Genomic DNA, 22164 nt, shown 5'->3' with positions numbered 1-22164 from the left:
CTTTTTGTCTTGCCGCCTTCGAATGAGATGCAAGGTAAAGGGTTTGGGTTTGATTAGGGGGATCTGCGGTAGCGGTCCGCCTAATCAAACCCTAAACCCTTTCCCGTCCCGTTTTAGGATACCCGACCCTTTAAAAAAGGGTTCACTCGCCCCTCTAGGGTGTCTTTTTGTCTTGCGACCTTCAAATGAGAAGCGAGGAAAGGGTTTAGGGTTTAATTAGGGGGATCCGCGGTAGTGGTCCGCCTAATCAAACCCTAAACCCTTTCCCGTCCCGTTTTAGGATACCCGCCCCCCAAAAAGGGTTCACTCGGCCCCTCTAGGGTGTCTTTTTGTCTTGCCGCCTTCAAATGAGAAGCAAGAGAATGGGTTTAGGGTTTGATTAGGGGGAACCGCGGTAGCGGTCCGCCTAATTAAACCCTAAACCCTTTCCCGTCCCGTTTTACGATACCTGGTCCCCCCAAAAAGGGTTCACTCCGCCCCTCTAGGGTGTCTTTTTGTCTTGTTGCCTTCAAATGAGAAGCAAGGGAAAGTGTTTAGGGTCGGATTAGGGGGATCCGTGGTAGCGGTCCGCCTAATCAAACCCTAAACCCTTTCCCGTCCCGCTTTAGGATACCCTTGTCCCCCAAAAGGGTTCACTCGTCCCCTCTAGGGTGTCTTTTTGTCTTGCCGCCTTCGAATGAGAAGCAAGGAAAAGGGATTAGGGTTTGAATAGGAGGATCCGCGGTACCGGTCCGCCTAATCAAACCCTAAACCCTTTCCCGTCCCGTTTTAGGATACCCTGCCCCCCAAAAAAGGGTTCACTCGGTCCCTCTAGGGTGTCTTTTTGTCTTGCCACCTTCAAATGAGAAGCAAGAGAATGGGTTTAGGGTTTAATTAGGGGGATCCGCGGTAGCGGTCCGCCTAATTAAACCCTAAACCCTTTCCCGTCCCGTTTTACGATACCTGGTCCCCCCAAAAAGGGTTCACTCCGCCCCTCTAGGGTGTCTTTTTGTCTTGTCGCCTTCAAATGAGAAGCAAGGGAAAGGGTTTAGGGTCGGATTAGGGGGATCCGTGGTAGCGGTCCGCCTAATCAAACCCTAAACCCTTTCCCGTCCCGCTTTAGGATACCCGGTCCCCCCAAAAAGGGTTCACTCGTCCTCTCTAGGGTGTCTTTTTGTCTTGCCGCCTTCGAATGAGAAGCAAGGCAAAGGGTTTAGGGTTTGATTAGGGGATCATTTGTGTCGCGGTCCGCCTAATCAAACCCTAAACCCTTTCCCGTCCCGTTTTAGGATACCCGGTCCCCCCAAAAAGGGTTCACTCGGCCCCTCTAGGGTGTCTTTTTTCTTGCCGCCTTCAAATGAGAAGCAAGGGAAAGGGTTTAGGGTTGGATTAGGGGGTTCCGTGGTAGCGGTCCGCCTAATCAAACCCTAAACCCTTTCCCGTCCCGCTTTAGGATACCCGGTCCCCCCAAAAAGGGTTCACTCGGCCCCTCTAGGGTGTCTTTTTGTCTTCCCACCTTCGAATGAGAATCAAGGGAAAGGGTTTAGGGTTTGATTAGTGGGATCCGCAGTAGCGGTCCGCCTAATCAAACCCTAAACCCTTTCCCGTCCCGTTTTAGGATACCCAGCCCCCCAAAAAAGGGTTCACTCGGCCCCTCTAGGGTGTCTTTTTGTCTTGCCGCCTTCGAATGAGAAGCAAGGTAAAGGGTTTAGGGTTTGATTAGGGGATCCGCGGTAGCGGTCCGCCTAATCAAACCCTAAACCCTTTCCCGTCCCGTTTTAGGATACCCGGCCCCCCAAAAAAGGGTTCACTCGGCCCCTCTAGGGTGTCTTTTTGTCTTGCCGCCTTCAAATGAGAAGCAAGAGAATGGGTTTAGGGTTTGATTAGGGGGATCCGCGGTAGCGGTCCGCCTAATTAAACCCTAAACCCTTTCCCGTCCCGTTTTACGATACCTTGTCCCCCCAAAAAGGGTTCACTCCGCCCCTCTAGGGTGTCTTTTTGTCTTGTCGCCTTCAAATGAGAAGCAAGGGAAAGGGTTTAGGGTTGGATTAGGGGATCCGTGGTAGCGGTCCGCCTAATCAAACCCTAAACCCTTTCTGTCCCGCTTTAGGATACCCGGTCCCCTAAAGGGTTCACTCGTCCCCTCTAGGGTGTCTTTTTGTCTTGCCGCCTTCGAATGAGAAGCAAGGCAAAGGGTTTAGGGTTTGAATAAGAGGATCCGCGGTAGCGGTCCGCCTAATCAAACCCTAAACCCTTTCCCGTCCCGTTTTAGGATACCCGGCCCCCCAAAAAAGAGTTCACTCGGTCCCTCTAGGGTGTCTTTTTGTCTTGCCGCCTTCAAATGAGAAGCAAGAGAATGGGTTTAGGGTTTAATTAGGGGGATCCGCTGTCGCGGTCCGCCTAATCAAACCCTAAACCCTTTCCCGTCCCGTTTTAGGATACCCGGTTCCCCAAAAAAGGGTTCATTCCGCCCCTCTAGGGTGTCTTTTTGTCTTGTTGCCTTCAAATGAGAAGCAAGGGAAAGTGTTTAGGGTCGGATTAGGGGGATCCGTGGTAGCGGTCCGCCTAATCAAACCCTAAACCCTTTCCCGTCCTGCTTTAGGATACCCGGTCCCCCCAAAAAGGGTTCACTCGTCCCCTCTAGGGTGTCTTTTTGTCTTGCCGCCTTCGAATGAGAAGCAAGGCAAAGGGTTTAGGGTTTGAATAAGAGGATCCGCGGTAGCGGTCCGCCTAATCAAACCCTAAACCCTTTCCCGTCCCGTTTTAGGATACCCGGCCCCCCAAAAAAGGGTTCACTCGGTCCCTCTAGGGTGTCTTTTTGTCTTGCCGCCTTCGAATGAGAATCAAGGGAAAGGGTTTAGGGTTTAATTAGGGGGATCCGCGGTAGTGGTCCGCCTAATCAAACCCTAAACCCTTTCCCGTCCCGTTTTAGGATACCCGGCCCCCCAAAAAAGGGTTCACTCGGCCCCTCTAGGGTGTCTTTTTGTCTTGCCGCCTTCAAATGAGAAGCAAGGTAAAGGGTTTAGGGTTTAATTAGGGGGATCCGCGGTAGCGGTCCGCCTAATCAAACCCTAAACCCTTTCCCGTCCTGCTTTAGGATACCCGGTCCCCCCAAAAAGGGTTCACTCGGCCCCTCTAGGGTGTCTTTTTGCCTTGCCACCTTCGAATGAGAATCAAGGGAAAGGGTTTAGGGTTTGATTAGTGGGATCCGCAGTAGCGGTCCGCCTAATAAAATCCTAAACCCTTTTCCGTCCCGTTTTAGGATACCCGGTTCCCCCAAAAAGGGTTCACTCGGCCCCTCTAGGGTGTCTTTTTTTCTTGCCGCCTTCAAATGAGAAGCAAGGGAAACGGTTTAGGGTCGGATTAGGGGATCCGTGGTAGCGGTCCGCCTAATCAAACCCTAAACCCTTTCCGTCGTCCCGCTTTAGGATACCCTATCCCCTAAAAAGGGTTCACTCGGCCCCTCTAGGGTGTCTTTTTGTCTTGCCGCCTTCGAATGAGAAGCAAGGCAAAGGGTTTAGGGTTTGAATAAGAGGATCCGCGGTAGCGGTCCGCCTAATCAAACCCTAAACCCTTTCCCGTCCCGTTTTAGGATACCCGGCCCCCCAAAAAAGGGTTCACTCGGTCCCTCTAGGGTGTCTTTTTGTCTTGCCGCCTTCAAATGAGAAGCAAGAGAATGGGTTTAGGGTTTAATTATGGGGATCCGCGGTAGCGGTCCGCCTAATTAAACCCTAAACCCTTTCCCGTCCCGTTTACGATACCGGTCCCCCAAAAGGGTTCACTCCGCCCCTCTAGGGTGTCTTTTTGTCTTGTCGCCTTCAAATGAGAAGCAAGAGAAAGGGTTTAGGATCGAATTAGGGGGATCCGTGGTAGCGGTCCGCCTAATCAAACCCTAAACCCTTTCCCGTCCCGCTTTAGGATACCCGGTCCCCCCAAAAAGGGTTCACTCGTCTCCTCTAGGGTGTCTTTTTGTCTTGCCGCCTTCGAATGAGAAGCAAGGCAAAGGGTTTAGGGTTTGATTAGGGGATCGCGTCGCGGTCCGCCTAATCAAACCCTAAACCCTTTCCCGTCCCGTTTTAGGATACCCGTTCCCCCAAAAAGGGTTCACTCGGCCCCTCTAGGGTGTCTTTTTTCTTGCCGCCTTCAAATGAGAAGCAAGGGAAAGGGTTTAGGGTTGGATTAGGGAGTTCCGTGGTAGCGGTCCGCCTAATCAAACCCTAAACCCTTTCCCGTCTGCTTTAGGATACCCTTGGTCCCCCAAAAAGGGTTCACTCGGCCCCTCTAGGGTGTCTTTTTGTCTTGCCACCTTCGAATGAGAATCAAGGGAAAGGGTTTAGGGCTTGATTAGTGGGATCCGCAGATGGCGGTCCGCCTAATAAAACCCTAAACCCTTTTCCGTCCCGTTTTAGGATACCCGACCCCCCAAAAAAGGGTTCACTCGGCCCCTCTAAGGTGTCTTTTTGTCTTGCCGCCTTTGAATGAGAAGCAAGGTAAAGGGTTTAGGGTTTGATTAGGGGATCCGCGGTAGCGGTCCGCCTAATCAAACCCTAAACCCTTTCCCCGTCCGTTTTAGATACCCGCCCCCAAAAAGGGTTCACTCGGCCCCTCTAGGGTGTCTTTTTGTCTTGCCGCCTTCAAATGAGAAGCAAGAGAATGAGTTTAGGGTTTGATTAAGGGGATCCGCGGTAGCGGTCCGCCTAATTAAACCCTAAACCCTTTCCCATCCCGTTTTAGGATACCCGGCCACCCAAAAAAGGGTTTACTCGGCCACTCTAGGGTGTCTTTTTGTCTTGCCGCCTTCGAATGAGAAGCAAGGTAAAGGCTTTAGGGTTTTATTAGGGGATCCGCGGTAGCGGTCCGCCTAATCAAACCCTAAACCCTTTCCCGTCCCGTTTTAGGATACCCGGCCCCCCAAAAAAGGGTTCACTCGGCCCCTCTAGGGTGTCTTTTTGTCTTGCCGCCTTCAAATGAGAAGCAAGAGAATGAGTTTAGGGTTTGATTAAGGGGATCCGCGGTAGCGGTCCGCCTAATTAAACCCTAAACCCTTTCCCATCCCGTTTTAGGATACCCGGCCCCCCAAAAAAGGGTTCACTTGGCCCCTCTAGGGTGTCTTTTTGTCTTGCCGCCTTCAAATGAGAAGCAAGAGAATGGGTTTAGGGTTTAATTAGGGGGATCCGTGGTAGCGGTCCGCCTAATCAAACCCTAAACCCTTTCCCATCCCGCTTTAGGATACCCGGTCCCCCCAAAAAGGGTTCACTCGTCCCCTCTAGGGTGTCTTTTTGTCTTGCCGCCTTCGAATGAGAAGCAAGGCAAAGGGTTTAGGGTTTGATTAGGGGGATCCGCGGTCGCGGTCCGCCTAATCAAACCCTAAACCCTTTCCCGTCCCGTTTTAGGATACCTGGTCCCCCAAAAAGGGTTCACTCGGCCCCTCTAGGGTGTCTTTTTTCTTGCCGCCTTCAAATGAGAAGCAAGGGAAAGGGTTTAGGGTTGGATTAGGGAGTTCCGTGGTAGCGGTCCGCCTAATCAAACCGTAAACCCTTTCCCCCGTCTGCTAGGATACCCTTGGTCTCCCAAAAAGGGTTCACTCGGCCCCTCTAGGGTGTCCTTTTGTCTTGCCACCTTCGAATGAGAATCAAGGGAAAGGGTTTAGGGCTTGATTAGTGGGATCCGCAGATGGCGGTCCGCCTAATAAAATCCTAAACCCTTTCCCGTCCCGTTTTAGGATACCCGGTCCCCCAAAAAGGGTTTACTCGGCCCCTCTAGGGTGTCTTTTTGTCTTGCCGCCTTCGAATGAGAAGCAAGGTAAAGGGTTTAGGGTTTGATTAGGGGATCCGCGGTAGCGGTCCGCCTAATCAAACCCTAAACCCTTTCCCGTCCCGTTTTAGGATACCCGACCCCCCAAAAAGGGTTCACTCGGCCCCTCTAGGGTGTCTTTTTGTCTTGCCGCCTTCAAATGAGAAGCAAGAGAATGGGTTTAGGGTTTGATTAAGGGGATCAGCGGTAGCGGTCCGCCTAATTAAACCCTAAACCCTTTCCCGTCCGTTTACGATACAGTCCGCCCAAAAAGGGTTCACTCCGCCCCTCTGTGGTTTCTTTTTGTCTTGTCGCCTTCAAATGAGAAGCAAGGAAAGAGTTTAGGGTTGGATTAGGGGATCCGCGATGGCGGTCCGCCTAATCAAACCCTAAATCCTTTCCCGTCCCGTTTTAGGATACCCGGCCCCCAAAAAAAGGGTTCACTCGGCCCCTCTAGGGTGTCTTTTTGTCTTGCCGCCTTTGAATGAGAAGCAAGGTAAAGGGTTTAGGGTTTGATTAGGGGATCCGCGGTAGCGGTCCGCCTAATCAAACCCTAAACCCTTTCCCGTCCCGTTTTAGGATACCCGACCCCCCAAAAAAGGGTTCACTCGGCCCCTCTAGGGTGTCTTTTTGTCTTGCCGCCTTCAAATGAGAAGCAAGAGAATGGGTTTAGGGTTTGATTAAGGGGATCCGCGGTAGCGGTCCGCCTAATTAAACCCTAAACCCTTTCCCGTCCCGTTTTACGATACCTGGTCCGCCCAAAAAGGGTTCACTCCGCCCCTCTAGGGTTTCTTTTTGTCTTGCCGCCTTCAAATGAGAAGCAAGGGAAACGGTTTAGGGTCGGATTAGGGGGATCCGTGGTAGCGGTCCGCCTAATCAAACCCTAAACCCTTTCCTGTCCCGCTTTAGGATACCCGGTCCCCCTAAAAAGGGTTCACTCGTCCCCTCTAGGGTGTCTTTTTGTCTTGCCGCCTTCGAATGAGAAGCAAGGCAAAGGGTTTAGGGTTTGAATAAGAGGATCCGCGGTAGCGGTCCGCCTAATCAAACCCTAAACCCTTTCCCGTCCCGTTTTAGGATACCCGGCCCCCCAAAAAAGGGTTCACTCGGTCCCTCTAGGGTGTCTTTTTGTCTTGCCGCCTTCAAATGAGAAGCAAGAGAATGGGTTTAGGGTTTAATTATGGGGATCCGCGGTAGCGGTCCGCCTAATTAAACCCTAAACCCTTTCCCCGTCCCGTTTTACGATACCTGGTCCCCCCAAAAAGGGTTCACTCCGCCCCTCTAGGGTGTCTTTTTGTCTTGTCGCCTTCAAATGAGAAGCAAGGGAAAGGGTTTAGGATCGAATTAGGGGGATCCGTGGTAGCGGTCCGCCTAATCAAACCCTAAACCCTTTCCCGTCCCGCTTTAGGATACCCGGTCCCCCCAAAAAGGGTTCACTCGTCTCCTCTAGGGTGTCTTTTTGTCTTGCCGCCTTCGAATGAGAAGCAAGGCAAAGGGTTTAGGGTTTGATTAGGGGGATCCGCTGTCGCGGTCCGCCTAATCAAACCCTAAACCCTTTCCCGTCCCGTTTTAGGATACCCGGTTCCCCCAAAAAGGGTTCACTCGGCCCCTCTAGGGTGTCTTTTTTTCTTGCCGCCTTCAAATGAGAAGCAAGGGAAAGGGTTTAGGGTTGGATTAGGGAGTTCCGTGGTAGCGGTCCGCCTAATCAAACCCTAAACCCTTTCCCGTCTGCTAGGATACCCGGTCCCCCCAAAAAGGGTTCACTCGGCCCCTCTAGGGTGTCCTTTTGTCTTGCCACCTTCGAATGAGAATCAAGGGAAAGGGTTTAGGGTTTGATTAGTGGGATCCGCAGTAGCGGTCCGCCTAATAAAATCCTAAACCCTTTTCCGTCCCGTTTTAGGATACCCGGCCCCCCAAAAAAGGGTTTACTCGGCCCCTCTAGGGTGTCTTTTTGTCTTGCCGCCTTCGAATGAGAAGCAAGGTAAAGGGTTTAGGGTTTGATTAGGGGATCCGCGGTAGCGGTCCGCCTAATCAAACCCTAAACCCTTTCCCGTCCCGTTTTAGGATACCCGCCCCCCCCAAAAAAGGGTTCACTCGGCCCCTCTAGGGTGTCTTTTTGTCTTGCCGCCTTCAAATGAGAAGCAAGAGAATGAGTTTAGGGTTTGATTAAGGGGATCCGCGGTAGCGGTCCGCCTAATTAAACCCTAAACCCTTTCCCGTCCCGTTTTAGGATACCCGGCCCCCCAAAAAAGGGTTTACTCGGCCCCTCTAGGGTGTCTTTTTGTCTTGCCGCCTTTGAATGAGAAGCAAGGTAAAGGGTTTAGGGTTTGATTAGGGGATCCGCGGTAGCGGTCCGCCTAATCAAACCCTAAACCCTTTCCCGTCCCGTTTTAGGATACCCGGCCCCCCAAAAAAGGGTTCACTCGGCCCCTCTAGGGTGTCTTTTTGTCTTGCCGCCTTCAAATGAGAAGCAAGAGAATGAGTTTAGGGTTTGATTAAGGGGATCCGCGGTAGCGGTCCGCCTAATTAAACCCTAAACCCTTTCCCATCCCGTTTTAGGATACCCGGCCCCCCAAAAAAGGGTTCACTTGGCCCCTCTAGGGTGTCTTTTTGTCTTGCCGCCTTCAAATGAGAAGCAAGAGAATGGGTTTAGGGTTTAATTAGGGGGATCCGTGGTAGCGGTCCGCCTAATCAAACCCTAAACCCTTTCCCATCCCGCTTTAGGATACCCTGGTCCCCCAAAAGGGTTCACTCGTCCCCTCTAGGGTGTCTTTTTGTCTTGCCGCCTTCGAATGAGAAGCAAGGCAAAGGGTTTAGGGTTTGATTAGGGGATCCGCGGTCGCGTCCGCCTAATCAAACCCTAAACCCTTTCCCGTCCCGTTTTAGGATACCCGGTCCCCCAAAAAGGGTTCACTCGGCCCCTCTAGGGTGTCTTTTTTTCTTGCCGCCTTCAAATGAGAAGCAAGGGAAAGGGTTTAGGGTTGGATTAGGGAGTTCCGTGGTAGCGGTCCGCCTAATCAAACAAGCGTAAACCCTTTCCCGTCTGCTTTAGGATACCCGTCTCCCCAAAAGGGTTCACTCGGCCCCTCTAGGGTGTCTTTTTGTCTTGCCACCTTCGAATGAGAATCAAGGGAAAGGGTTTAGGGTTTGATTAGTGGGATCCGCAGTAGCGGTCCGCCTAATAAAACCCTAAACCCTTTCCCGTCCCGTTTTAGGATACCCGGCCCCCCAAAAAAGGGTTTACTCGGCCCCTCTAGGGTGTCTTTTTGTCTTGCCGCCTTCGAATGAGAAGCAAGGTAAAGGGTTTAGGGTTTGATTAGGGGATCCGCGGTAGCGGTCCGCCTAATCAAACCCTAAACCCTTTCCCGTCCCGTTTTAGGATACCCGACCCCCCAAAAAAGGGTTCACTCGGCCCCTCTAGGGTGTCTTTTTGTCTTGCCGCCTTCAAATGAGAAGCAAGAGAATGGGTTTAGGGTTTGATTAAGGGGATCCGCGGTAGCGGTCCGCCTAATTAAACCCTAAACCCTTTCCCGTCCCGTTTTACGATACCTGGTCCGCCCAAAAAGGGTTCACTCCGCCCCTCTAGGGTTTCTTTTTGTCTTGTCGCCTTCAAATGAGAAGCAAGGGAAAGAGTTTAGGGTTGGATTAGGGGGATCCGCAGTAGCGGTCCGCCTAATCAAACCCTAAACCCTTTCCCGTCCCGTTTTAGGATACCCGGCCCCCCAAAAAAGGGTTCACTCGGCCCCTCTAGGGTGTCTTTTTGTCTTGCCGCCTTCAAATGAGAAGCAAGAGAATTGGTTTAGGGTTTGATTAGGGGGAACCGCGGTAGCGGTCCGCCTAATTAAACCCTAAACCCTTTCCCGTCCCGTTTTACGATACCTGGTCCCCCCAAAAAGGGTTCACTCCGCCCCTCTAGGGTGTCTTTTTGTCTTGTTGCCTTCAAATGAGAAGCAAGGGAAAGTGTTCAGGGTCGGATTAGGGGGATCCGTGGTAGCGGTCCCCCTAATCAAACCCTAAACCCTTTCCCGTCCCGCTTTAGGATACCCGGTCCCCCCAAAAAGGGTTCACTCGTCCCCTCTAGGGTGTCTTTTTGTCTTGCGCCTTCGAATGAGAAGCAAGGCAAAGGTTTAGGGTTTGAATAGGAGGATCCGCGGTGCACGGTCCGCCTAATCAAACCCTAAACCCTTTCCCGTCCCGTTTTAGGATACCCGGTCCCCCAAAAAGGGTTCACTCGGTCCCTCTAGGGTGTCTTTTTGTCTTGCCGCCTTCAAATGAGAAGCAAGAGAATGGGTTTAGGGTTTAATTATGGGGATCCGCGGTAGCGGTCCGCCTAATTAAACCCTAAACCCTTTCCCGTCCCGTTTTACGATACCTGGTCCCCCCAAAAAGGGTTCACTCCGCCCCTCTAGGGTGTCTTTTTGTCTTGTCGCCTTCAAATGAGAAGCAAGGGAAAGGGTTTAGGGTCGGATTAGGGGGATCCGTGGTAGCGGTCCGCCTAATCAAACCCTAAACCCTTTCCCGTCCCACTTTAGGATACCCGGTCCCCCCAAAAAGGGTTCACTCGTCCTCTCTAGGGTGTCTTTTTGTCTTGCCGCCTTCGAATGAGAAGCAAGGCAAAGGGTTTAGGGTTTGATTAGGGGGATCCGCTGTCGCGGTCCGCCTAATAAAACTCTAAACCCTTTCCCGTCCCGTTTTAGGATACCCGGCCCCCCAAAAAAGGGTTCACTCGGTCCCTCTAGGGTGTCTTTTTGTCTTGCCGCCTTCAAATGAGAAGCAAGAGAATGGGTTTAGGGTTTAATTAGGGGGATCCGCGGTAGTGGTCCGCCTAATTAAACCCTAAACCCTTTCCCGTCCCGTTTTACGATACCTGGTCCCCCCAAAAAGGGTTCACTCCACCCCTCTAGGGTGTCTTTTTGTCTTGTCGCCTTCAAATGAGAAGCAAGGGAAAGGGTTTAGGATCGGATTAGGGGGATCCGTGGTAGCGGTCCGCCTAATCAAACCCTAAACCCTTTCCCGTCCCGCTTTAGGATACCCGGTCCCCCCAAAAAGGGTTCACTCGTCCCCTCTAAGGTGTCTTTTTGTCTTGCCGCCTTCGAATGAGAAGCAAGGCAAAGGGTTTAGGGTTTGATTAGGGGGATCCGTTGTCGCGGTCCGCCTAATCAAACCCTAAACCCTTTCCCGTCCCGTTTTAGGATACCCGGTCCCCCCAAAAAGGGTTCACTCGGCCCCTCTAGGGTGTCTTTTTTTCTTGCCGCCTTCAAATGAGAAGCAAGGGAAAGGGTTTAGGGTTGGATTAGGGAGTTTCGTGGTAGCGGTCCGCCTAATCAAACCCTAAACCCTTTCCCCGTCTGCTTTAGGATACCCGGTCTCCCCAAAAGGGTTCACTCGGCCCCTCTAGGGTGTCTTTTTGTCTTGCCACCTTCGAATGAGAATCAAGGGAAAGGGTTTAGGGTTTGATTAGTGGGATCCGCAGTAGCGGTCCGCCTAATAAAATCCTAAACCCTTTCCCGTCCCATTTTAGGATACCCGGCCCCCAAAAAAGGGTTTACTCGGCCCCTCTAGGGTGTCTTTTTGTCTTGCCGCCTTCGAATGAGAAGCAAGGTAAAGGGTTTAGGGTTTGATTAGAGGGATCCGCGGTAGCGGTCCTCCTAATCAAACCCTAAACCCTTTCCCGTCCCGTTTTAGGATACCCGCCCCCCAAAAAGGGTTCACTCGGCCCCTCTAGGGTGTCTTTTTGTCTTGCCGCCTTCAAATGAGAAGCAAGAGAATGGGTTTAGGGTTTGATTAAGGGGATCCGCGGTAGCGGTACGCCTAATTAAACCCTAAACCCTTTCCCGTCCCGTTTTACGATACCTGGTCCGCCCAAAAAGGGTTCACTCCGCCCCTCTAGGGTGTCTTTTTGTCTTGTCGCCTTCAAATGAGAAGCAAGGAAACGGTTTAGGGTCGGATTAGGGGATCCGTGGTAGCGGTCCGCCTAATCAAATCCTAAACCCTTTCCTGTCCCGCTTTAGGATACCCGGTCCCCCCAAAAAGGGTTCACTCGTCCCCTCTAGGGTGTCTTTTTGTCTTGCCGCCTTCGAATGTGAAGCAAGGCAAAGGGTTTAGGGTTTGAATAGGGGGATCCGCGGTAGCGGTCCGCCTAATCAAACCCTAAACCCTTTCCCGTCCCGTTTTAGGATACCCGGCCCCCCAAAAAAGGGTTCACTTGGCCCCTCTAGGGTGTCTTTTTGTCTTTCCGCCTTCAAATGAGAAGCAAGAGAATGGGTTTAGGGTTTAATTAGGGGGATCCGCGGTAGCGGTCCGCCTAATCAAACCCTAAACCCTTTCCCATCCCGCTTTAGGATACCCGGTCCCCCCAAAAAGGGTTCACTCGTCCCCTCTAGGGTGTCTTTTTGTCTTGCCGCCTTCGAATGAGAAGCAAGGCAAAGGGTTTAGGGTTTGATTAGGGGGATCCGCGGTAGTGGTCCGCCTAATCAAACCCTAAACCCTTTCCCGTCCCGTTTTAGGATACCCTTCCCCCCAAAAAAGGGTTCACTCGGCCCCTCTAGGGTGTTTTTTTTCTTGCCGCCTTCAAATGAGAAGCAAGGGAAAGGGTTTAGGGTTGGATTAGGGAGTTCCGTGGTAGCGGTCCGCCTAATCAAACCCTAAACCCTTTCCCGTCCCGCTTTAGGATACCCGGTCCCCCAAAAAGGGTTCACTCGGCCCCTCCAGGTGTCTTTTGTCTTGCCACCTTCGAATGAGAATCAAGGGAAAGGGTTTAGGGTTTGATTAGTGGGATCCGCAGTAGCGGTCCGCCTAATAAAATCCTAAACCCTTTCCCGTCCCGTTTTAGGATACCCGGCCCCCAAAAAGAGGGTTTACTCGGCCCCTCTAGGGTGTCTTTTTGTCTTGCCGCCTTCGAATGAGAAGCAAGGTAAAGGTTTTAGGGTTTGATTAGGGGATCCGCGGTAGCGGTCCGCCTAATCAAACCCTAAACCCTTTCCCGTCCCGTTTTAGGATACCCGGCCCCCCAAAAAAGGGTTCACTCGGCCCCTCTAGGGTGTCTTTTTGTCTTGCCGCCTTCAAATGAGAAGCAAGAGAATGGGTTTAGGGTTTGATTAAGGGGATCCGCGGTAGCGGTCCGCCTAATTAAACCCTAAACCCTTTCCCGTCCCGTTTTACGATACCTGGTCCGCCCAAAAAGGGTTCACTCCGCCCCTCTAGGGTTTCTTTTTGTCTTGTCGCCTTCAAATGAGAAGCAAGGGAAAGAGTTTAGGGTTGGATTAGGGGGATCCGCAGTAGCGGTCCGCCTAATCAAACCCTAAACCCTTTCCCGTCCCGCTTTAGGATACCCGGTCCCCCCAAAAAGGGTTCACTCGTCCCCTCTAGGGTGTCTTTTTGTCTTGCCGCCATCAAATGAGAAGCAAGAGAATGGGTTTAGGGTTTGATTAGGGGAACCGCGGTGGCGGTCCGCCTAATTAAACCCTAAACCCTTTCCCGTCCCGTTTTACGATACCTGGTCCGCCCAAAAAGGGTTCACTCCGCCCCTCTAGGGTGTCTTTTTGTCTTGTCGCCTTCAAATGAGAAGCAAGGGAAACGGTTTAGGGTCGGATTAGGGGGATCCGTGGTAGCGGTCCGCCTAATCAAATCCTAAACCCTTTCCCCGTCCCGCTTTAGGATACCCTATCCCCCAAAAAGGGTTCACTCGTCCCCTCTAGGGTGTCTTTTTGTCTTGCCGCCTTCGAATGTGAAGCAAGGCAAAGGGTTTAGGGTTTGAATAGGGGGATCCGCGGTAGCGGTCCGCCTAATCAAACCCTAAACCCTTTCCCGTCCCGTTTTAGGATACCCGGCCCCCCAAAAAAGGGTTCACTTGGCCCCTCTAGGGTGTCTTTTTGTCTTTCCGCCTTCAAATGAGAAGCAAGAGAATGGGTTTAGGGTTTAATTAGGGGGATCCGCGGTAGCGGTCCGCCTAATCAAACCCTAAACCCTTTCCCATCCCGCTTTAGGATACCCGGTCCCCCCAAAAAGGGTTCACTCGTCCCCTCTAGGGTGTCTTTTTGTCTTGCCGCCTTCGAATGAGAAGCAAGGCAAAGGGTTTAGGGTTTGATTAGGGGGATCCGCGGTAGTGGTCCGCCTAATCAAACCCTAAACCCTTTCCCGTCCCGTTTTAGGATACCCGGTCCCCCCAAAAAGGGTTCACTCGGCCCCTCTAGGGTGTCTTTTTTTCTTGCCGCCTTCAAATGAGAAGCAAGGGAAAGGGTTTAGGGTTGGATTAGGGAGTTCCGTGGTAGCGGTCCGCCTAATCAAACCCTAAACCCTTTCCCGTCCTGCTTTAGGATACCCGGTCCCCCCAAAAAGGGTTCACTCGGCCCCTCCAGGGTGTCTTTTTGTCTTGCCACCTTCGAATGAGAATCAAGGGAAAGGGTTTAGGGTTTGATTAGTGGGATCCGCAGTAGCGGTCCGCCTAATAAAATCCTAAACCCTTTCCCGTCCCGTTTTAGGATACCCGGCCCCCAAAAAGAGGGTTTACTCGGCCCCTCTAGGGTGTCTTTTTGTCTTGCCGCCTTCGAATGAGAAGCAAGGTAAAGGTTTTAGGGTTTGATTAGGGGATCCGCGGTAGCGGTCCGCCTAATCAAACCCTAAACCCTTTCCCGTCCCGTTTTAGGATACCCGGCCCCCCAAAAAAGGGTTCACTCGGCCCCTCTAGGGTGTCTTTTTGTCTTGCCGCCTTCAAATGAGAAGCAAGAGAATGGGTTTAGGGTTTGATTAAGGGGATCCGCGGTAGCGGTCCGCCTAATTAAACCCTAAACCCTTTCCCGTCCAGTTTTACGATACCTGGTCCGCCCAAAAAGGGTTCACTCCGCCCCTCTAGGGTTTCTTTTTGTCTTGTCGCCTTCAAATGAGAAGCAAGGGAAAGAGTTTAGGGTTGGATTAGGGGGATCCGCAGTAGCGGTCCGCCTAATCAAACCCTAAACCCTTTCCCGTCCCGTTTTAGGATACCCGGCCCCCCAAAAAAGGGTTCACTCGGCTCCTCTAGGGTGTCTTTTTGTCTTGCCGCCATCAAATGAGAAGCAAGAGAATGGGTTTAGGGTTTGATTAGGGGGAACCGCGGTAGCGGTCCGCCTAATTAAACCCTAAACCCTTTCCCGTCCCGTTTTACGATACCTGGTCCCCCCAAAAAGGGTTCACTCCGCCCCTCTAGGGTGTCTTTTTGTCTTGTTGCCTTCAAATGAGAAGCAAGGGAAAGTGTTTAGGGTCGGATTAGGGGGATCCGTGGTAGCGGTCCGCCTAATCAAACCCTAAACCCTTTCCCCGTCTGCTAGGATACCCTTGGTCCCCCAAAAGGGTTCACTCGGCCCCTCTAGGGTGTCTTTTTGTCTTGCCACCTTCGAATGAGAATCAAGGGAAAGGGTTTAGGGTTTGATTAGTGGGATCCGCAGTAGCGGTCCGCCTAATAAAATCCTAAACCCTTTCCCGTCCCGTTTTAGGATACCCGGCCCCCAAAAAAGGGTTTACTCGGCCCCTCTAGGGTGTCTTTTTGTCTTGCCGCCTTCGAATGAGAAGCAAGGTAAAGGGTTTAGGGTTTGATTAGGGGATCCGCGGTAGCGGTCCTCCTAATCAAACCCTAAACCCTTTCCCGTCCCGTTTTAGGATACCCGGCCCCCCAAAAAAGGGTTCACTCGGCCCCTCTAGGGTGTCTTTTTGTCTTGCCGCCTTCAAATGAGAAGCAAGAGAATGGGTTTAGGGTTTGATTAGGGGATCCGCGGTAGCGGTCCGCCTAATTAAACCCTAAACCCTTTCCCGTCCCGTTTTACGATACCTGGTCCCCCCAAAAAGGGTTCACTCCACCCCTCTAGGGTGTCTTTTTGTCTTGTCGCCTTCAAATGAGAAGCAAGGGAAAGGGTTTAGGATCGGATTAGGGGGATCCGTGGTAGCGGTCCGCCTAATCAAACCCTAAACCCTTTCCCGTCCCGCTTTAGGATACCCTATCCCCCAAAAAGGGTTCACTCGTCCCCTCTAGGGTGTCTTTTTGTCTTGCCGCCTTTGAATGAGAAGCAAGGCAAAGGGTTTAGGGTTTGATTAGGGGATCCGTTGTCGCGTCCGCCTAATCAAACCCTAAACCCTTTCCCGTCCCGTTTTAGGATACCCGGTCCCCCCAAAAAGGGTTCACTCGGCCCCTCTAGGGTGTCTTTTTTTCTTGCCGCCTTCAAATGAGAAGCAAGGGAAAGGGTTTAGGGTTGGATTAGGGAGTTCCGTGGTAGCGGTCCGCCTAATCAAACCCTAAACCCTTTCCCGTCCCGCTTTAGGATACCCGGTCCCCCCAAAAAGGGTTCACTCGGCCCCTCTAGGGTGTCTTTTTGTCTTGCCACCTTCGAATGAGAATCAAGGGAAAGGGTTTAGGGTTTGATTAGTGGGATCCGCATGATGGCAGTCCGCCTAATAAAATCCTAAACCCTTTCCCGTCCCGTTTTAGGATACCCGGCCCCCCAAAAAAGGGTTTACTCGGCCCCTCTAGGGTGTCTTTTTGTCTTGCCGCCTTCGAATGAGAAGTAAGGTAAAGGGTTTAGGGTTTGATTAGGGGATCCGCGGTAGCGGTCCTCCTAATCAAACCCTAAACCCTTTCCCGTCCCGTTTTAGGATACCCGGCCCCCCAAAAAAGGGTTCACTCGGCCCCTCTAGGGTGTCTTTTTGTCTTGCCGCCTTCAAATGAGAAGCAAGAGAATGGGTTTAGGGTTTGATTAAGGGGATCCGCGGTAGCGGTCCGCCTAATTAAACCCTAAACCCTTTCCCATCCCGTTTTACGATACCTGGTCCGCCCAAAAAGGGTTCACTCCGCCCCTCTAGGGTGTCTTTTTGTCTTGTCGCCTTCAAATGAGAAGCAAGGGAAACAGTTTAGGGTCGGATTAGGGGGATCCGTGGTAGCGGTCCGCCTAATCAAATCCTAAACCCTTTCCTGTCCCGCTTTAGGATACCCGGTCCCCCCAAAAAGGGTTCACTCGTCCCCTCTAGGGTGTCTTTTTGTCTTGCCGCCTTCGAATGTGAAGCAAGGCAAAGGGTTTAGGGTTTGAATAGGGGGATCCGCGGTAGCGGTCCGGCTAATCAAACCCTAAACCCTTTCCCGTCCCGTTTTAGGATACCCGGCCCCCCAAAAAAGGGTTCACTTGGCCCCTCTAGGGTGTCTTTTTGTCTTTCCGCCTTCAAATGAGAAGCAAGAGAATGGGTTTAGGGTTTAATTAGGGGGATCCGCGGTAGCGGTTCGCCTAATCAAACCCTAAACCCTTTCCCATCCCGCTTTAGGATACCCGGTCCCCCCAAAAAGGGTTCACTCGTCCCCTCTAGGGTGTCTTTTTGTCTTGCCGCCTTCGAATGAGAAGCAAGGCAAAGGGTTTAGGGTTTGATTAGGGGGATCCGCGGTCGCGGTCCGCCTAATCAAACCCTAAACCCTTTACCGTCCCGTTTTAGGATACCCGGTCCCCCCAAAAAGGGTTCACTCGGCCCCTCTAGGGTGTCTTTTTTTCTTGCCGCCTTCAAATGAGAAGCAAGGGAAAGGGTTTAGGGTTGGATTAGGGAGTTCCGTGGTAGCGGTCCGCCTAATCAAACCCTAAACCCTTTCCCCGTCTGCTTTAGGATACCCGGTCCCCCAAAAAGGGTTCACTCGGCCCCTCTAGGGTGTCTTTTTGTCTTGCCACCTTCGAATGAGAATCAAGGAAAGGGTTTAGGGTTTGATTAGTGGGATCCGCATGGCGTCCGCCCAATAAAATCCTAAACCCTTTCCCGTCCCGTTTTAGGATACCCGGCCCCCCAAAAAAGGGTTTACTCGGCCCCTCTAGGGTGTCTTTTTGTCTTGCCGCCTTCGAATGAGAAGCAAGGTAAAGGTTTTAGGGTTTGATTAGGGGATCCGCGGTAGCGGTCCGCCTAATCAAACCCTAAACCCTTTCCCGTCCCGTTTTAGGATACCCGGACCCCCCAAAAAAGGGTTCACTCGGCCCCTCTAGGGTGTCTTTTTGTCTTGCCGCCTTCAAATGAGAAGCAAGAGAATGGGTTTAGGGTTTGATTAAGGGGATCCGCGGTAGCGGTCCGCCTAATTAAACCCTAAACCCTTTCCCGTCCAGTTTTACGATACCTGGTCCGCCCAAAAAGGGTTCACTCCGCCCCTCTAGGGTTTCTTTTTGTCTTGTCGCCTTCAAATGAGAAGCAGGAAAGAGTTTAGGGTTGGATTAGGGGATCCGCAGAGCGGTCCGCCTAATCAAACCCTAAACCCTTTCCCATCCCGCTTTAGGATACCCGGTCCCCCCAAAAAGGGTTCACTCGTCCCCTCTAGGGTGTCTTTTTGTCTTGCAGCCTTCGAATGAGAAGCAAGGCAAAGGGTTTAGGGTTTGATTAGGGGGATCCGCGGTCGCGGTCCGCCTAATAAAACCCTAAACCCTTTCCCGTCCCGTTTTAGGATACCCGGTCCCCCCAAAAAGGGTTCACTCGGCCCCTCTAGGGTGTCTTTTTTCTTGCCGCCTTCAAATGAGAAGCAAGGGAAAGGGTTTAGGGTTGGATTAGGGAGTTCCGTGGTAGCGGTCCGCCTAATCAAACCCTAAACCCTTTCCCGTTTTAGGATACCCGGTCTCCCCAAAAGGGTTCACTCGGCCCCTCTAGGGTGTCTTTTTGTCTTGCCACCTTCGAATGAGAATCAAGGAAAGGGTTTAGGGTTTGATTAGTGGGATCCGCAGATGGCGTCCGCCTAATAAAATCCTAAACCCTTTCCCGTCCCGTTTTAGGATACCCGGCCCCCCAAAAAAGGGTTTACTCGGCCCCTCTAGGGTGTCTTTTTGTCTTGCCGCCTTCGAATGAGAAGCAGGGTAAAGGTTTTAGGGTTTGATTAGGGGATCCGCGGTAGCGGTCCGCCTAATCAAACCCTAAACCCTTTCCCGTCCCATTTTAGGATACCCGGCCCCCCAAAAAAGGGTTCACTCGGCCCCTCTAGGGTGTCATTTTGTCTTGCCGCCTTCAAATGAGAAGCAAGAGAATGGGTTTAGGGTTTGATTAAGGGGATCCGCGGTAGCGGTCCGCCTAATTAAACCCTAAACCCTTTCCCGTCCCGTTTTACGATACCTGGTCCGCCCAAAAAGGGTTCACTCCGCCCCTCTAGGATTTCTTTTTGTCTTGTCGCCTTCAAATGAGAAGCAGGAAAGAGTTTAGGGTTGGATTAGGGGGATCCGCAGAGGCGGTCCGCCTAATCAAACCCTAAACCCTTTCCCGTCCCGTTTAGGATACCCGACCCCCCCCAAAAAAGGGTTCACTCGGCCCCTCTAGGGTGTCTTTTTGTCTTGCCGCCTTCAAATGAGAAGCAAGAGAATGGGTTTAGGGTTTGATTAGGGGGAACCGCGGTAGCGGTCCGCCTAATTAAACCCTAAACCCTTTCCCGTCCCGTTTTACGATACCTGGTCCCCCCAAAAAGGGTTCACTCCGCCCCTCTAGGGTGTCTTTTTGTCTTGTTGCCTTCAAATGAGAAGCAAGGGAAAGTGTTTAGGGTCGGATTAGGGGGATCCGCGGTAGCGGTCCGCCTAATCAAACCCTAAACCCTTTCCCGTCCCGCTTTAGGATACCCGGTCCCCCCAAAAAGGGTTCACTCGTCCCCTCTAGGGTGTCTTTTTGTCTTGCCGCCTTCGAATGAGAAGCAAGGCAAAGGGTTTAGGGTTTGAATAGGAGGATCCGCGGTACCGGTCCGCCCAATCAAACCCTAAACCCTTTCCCGTCCCGTTTCAGGATACCCGGCCCCCCAAAAAAGGGTTCACTCGGTCCCTCTAGGGTGTCTTTTTGTCTTGCCGCCTTCAAATGAGAAGCAAGAGAATGGGTTTAGGGTTTAATTAGGGGGATCCGCGGTAGCGGTCCGCCTAATTAAACCCTAAACCCTTTCCCGTCCCGTTTTACGATACCTGGTCCCCCCAAAAAGGCTTCACTCCGCCCCTCTAGGGTGTCTTTTTGTCTTGTCGCCTTCAAATGAGAAGCAATGGAAAGGGTTTAGGGTCGGATTAGGGGGATCCGTGGTAGCGGTCCCCCTATTCAAACCCTAAACCCTTTCCCGTCCCGCTTTAGGATACCCGGTCCCCCCAAAAAGGGTTCACTCGTCCTCTCTAGGGTGTCTTTTTGTCTTGCCGCCTTCGAATGAGAAGCAAGGCAAAGGGTTTAGGGTTTGATTAGGGGGATCCGCTGTCGCGGTCCGCCTAATCAAACCCTAAACCCTTTCCCGTCCCGTTTTAGGATACCCGGTCCCCCCAAAAAGGGTTCACTCGGCCCCTCTAGGGTGTCTTTTTTCTTGCCGCCTTCAAATGAGAAGCAAGGGAAAGGGTTTAGGGTCGGATTAGGGGGTTCCGTGGTAGCGGTCCGCCTAATCAAACCCTAAACCCTTTCCCGTCCCGCTTTAGGATACCCGGTCCCCCCAAAAAGGGTTCACTCGGCCCCTCTAGGGTGTCTTTTTGTCTTGCCACCTTCGAATGAGAATCAAGGGAAAGGGTTTAGGGTTTGATTAGTGGGATCCGCAGTAGCGGTCCGCCTAATCAAACCCTAAACCCTTTCCCGTCCCGTTTTAGGATACCCGGCCCCCCAAAAAAGGGTTCACTCGGCCCCTCTAGGGTGTCTTTTTGTCTTGCCGCCTTCGAATGAGAAGCAAGGTAAAGGGTTTAGGGTTTGATTACGGGATCCGCGGTAGCGGTCCGCCTAATCAAACCCTAAACCCTTTCCCGTCCCGTTTTAGGATACCCGGCCCCCCAAAAAAGGGTTCACTCGACCCCTCTAGGGTGTCTTTTTGTCTTGCCGCCTTCAAATGAGAAGCAAGAGAATGGGTTTAGGGTTTGATTAGGGGGATCCGCGGTAGCGGTCCGCCTAATTAAACCCTAAACCCTTTCCCGTCCCGTTTTTACGATACTGGTCCCCCAAAAAGGGTTCACTCCGCCCCTCTAGGGTGTCTTTTTGTCTTGTCGCCTTCAAATGAGAAGCAATGGAAAGGGTTTAGGGTCGGATTAGGGGGATCCGTGGTAGCGGTCCCCCTAATCAAACCCTAAACCCTTTCCCGTCCCGCTTTAGGATACCCGGTCCCCCCAAAAAGGGTTCACTCGTCCTCTCTAGGGTGTCTTTTTGTCTTGCCGCCTTCGAATGAGAAGCAAGGCAAAGGGTTTAGGGTTTGATTAGGGGGATCTGCTGTCGCGGTCCGCCTAATCAAACCCTAAACCCTTTCCCGTCCCGTTTTACGATACCCGGTCCCCCCAAAAAGGGTTCACTCGGCCCCTCTAGGGTGTCTTTTTTCTTGCCGCCTTCAAATGAGAAGCAAGGGAAAGGGTTTAGGGTTGGATTAGGGGGTTCCGTGGTAGCGGTCCGCCTAATCAAACCCTAAACCCTTTCCCGTCCCGTTTTCGGATACCTGGTCCCCAAAAAGGGTTCACTCGGCCCCTCTAGGGTGTCTTTTTGTCTTGCCACCTTCGAATGAGAATCAAGGGAAAGGGTTTAGGGTTTGATTAGTGGGATCCGCAGTAGCGGTCCGCCTAATCAAACCCTAAACCATTTCCCGTCCCGTTTTAGGATACCCGGCCCCCCAAAAAAGGGTTCACTCGGTCCCTCTAGGGTGTCTTTTTGTCTTGCCGCCTTCAAATGAGAAGCAAGAGAATGGGTTTAGGGTTTAATTAGGGGGATCCGCGGTAGCGGTCCGCCTAATTAAACCCTAAACCCTTTCCCGTCCCGTTTTACGATACCTGGTCCCCCCAAAAAGGGTTCACTCCGCCCCTCTAGGGTGTCTTTTTGTCTTGTCGCCTTCAAATGAGAAGCAAGGGAAACGGTTTAGGGTCGGATTAGGGGGGTCCGTTGTAGCGGTCCGCCTAATCAAACCCTAAACCCTTTCCTGTCCCGCTTTAGGATACCCGGTCCCCCAAAAAGGGTTCACTCGTCCCCTCTAGGGTGTCTTTTTGTCTTGCCGCCTTCGAATGAGAAGCAAGGCAAAGGGTTTAGGGTTTGAATAAGAGGATCCGCGGTAGCGGTCCGCCTAATCAAACCCTAAACCCTTTCCCGTCCCGTTTTAGGATACCCGGCCCCCCAAAAAAGGGTTCACTCGGTCCCTCTAGGGTGTCTTTTTGTCTTGCCGCCTTCAAATGAGAAGCAAGAGAATGGGTTTAGGGTTTAATTAGGGGGATCCGCGGTAGCGGTCCGCCTAATTAAACCCTAAACCCTTTCCCGTCCCGTTTTACGATACCTGGTCCCCCCAAAAAGGGTTCACTCCGCCCCTCTAGGGTGTCTTTTTGTCTTGTCGCCTTCAAATGAGAAGCAAGGGAAAGGGTTTAGGATCGGATTAGGGGGATCCGTGGTAGCGGTCCGCCTAATCAAACCCTAAACCCTTTCCCGTCCCGCTTTAGGATACCCTGGTCCCCCAAAAAGGGTTCA

Source organism: Silene latifolia, chromosome X (genome assembly GCF_048544455.1).
Source record: "Silene latifolia isolate original U9 population chromosome X, ASM4854445v1, whole genome shotgun sequence".
Lineage (NCBI taxonomy): Eukaryota > Viridiplantae > Streptophyta > Magnoliopsida > Caryophyllales > Caryophyllaceae > Silene > Silene latifolia.
Note: the sequence above shows the minus strand (reverse complement) of the source record.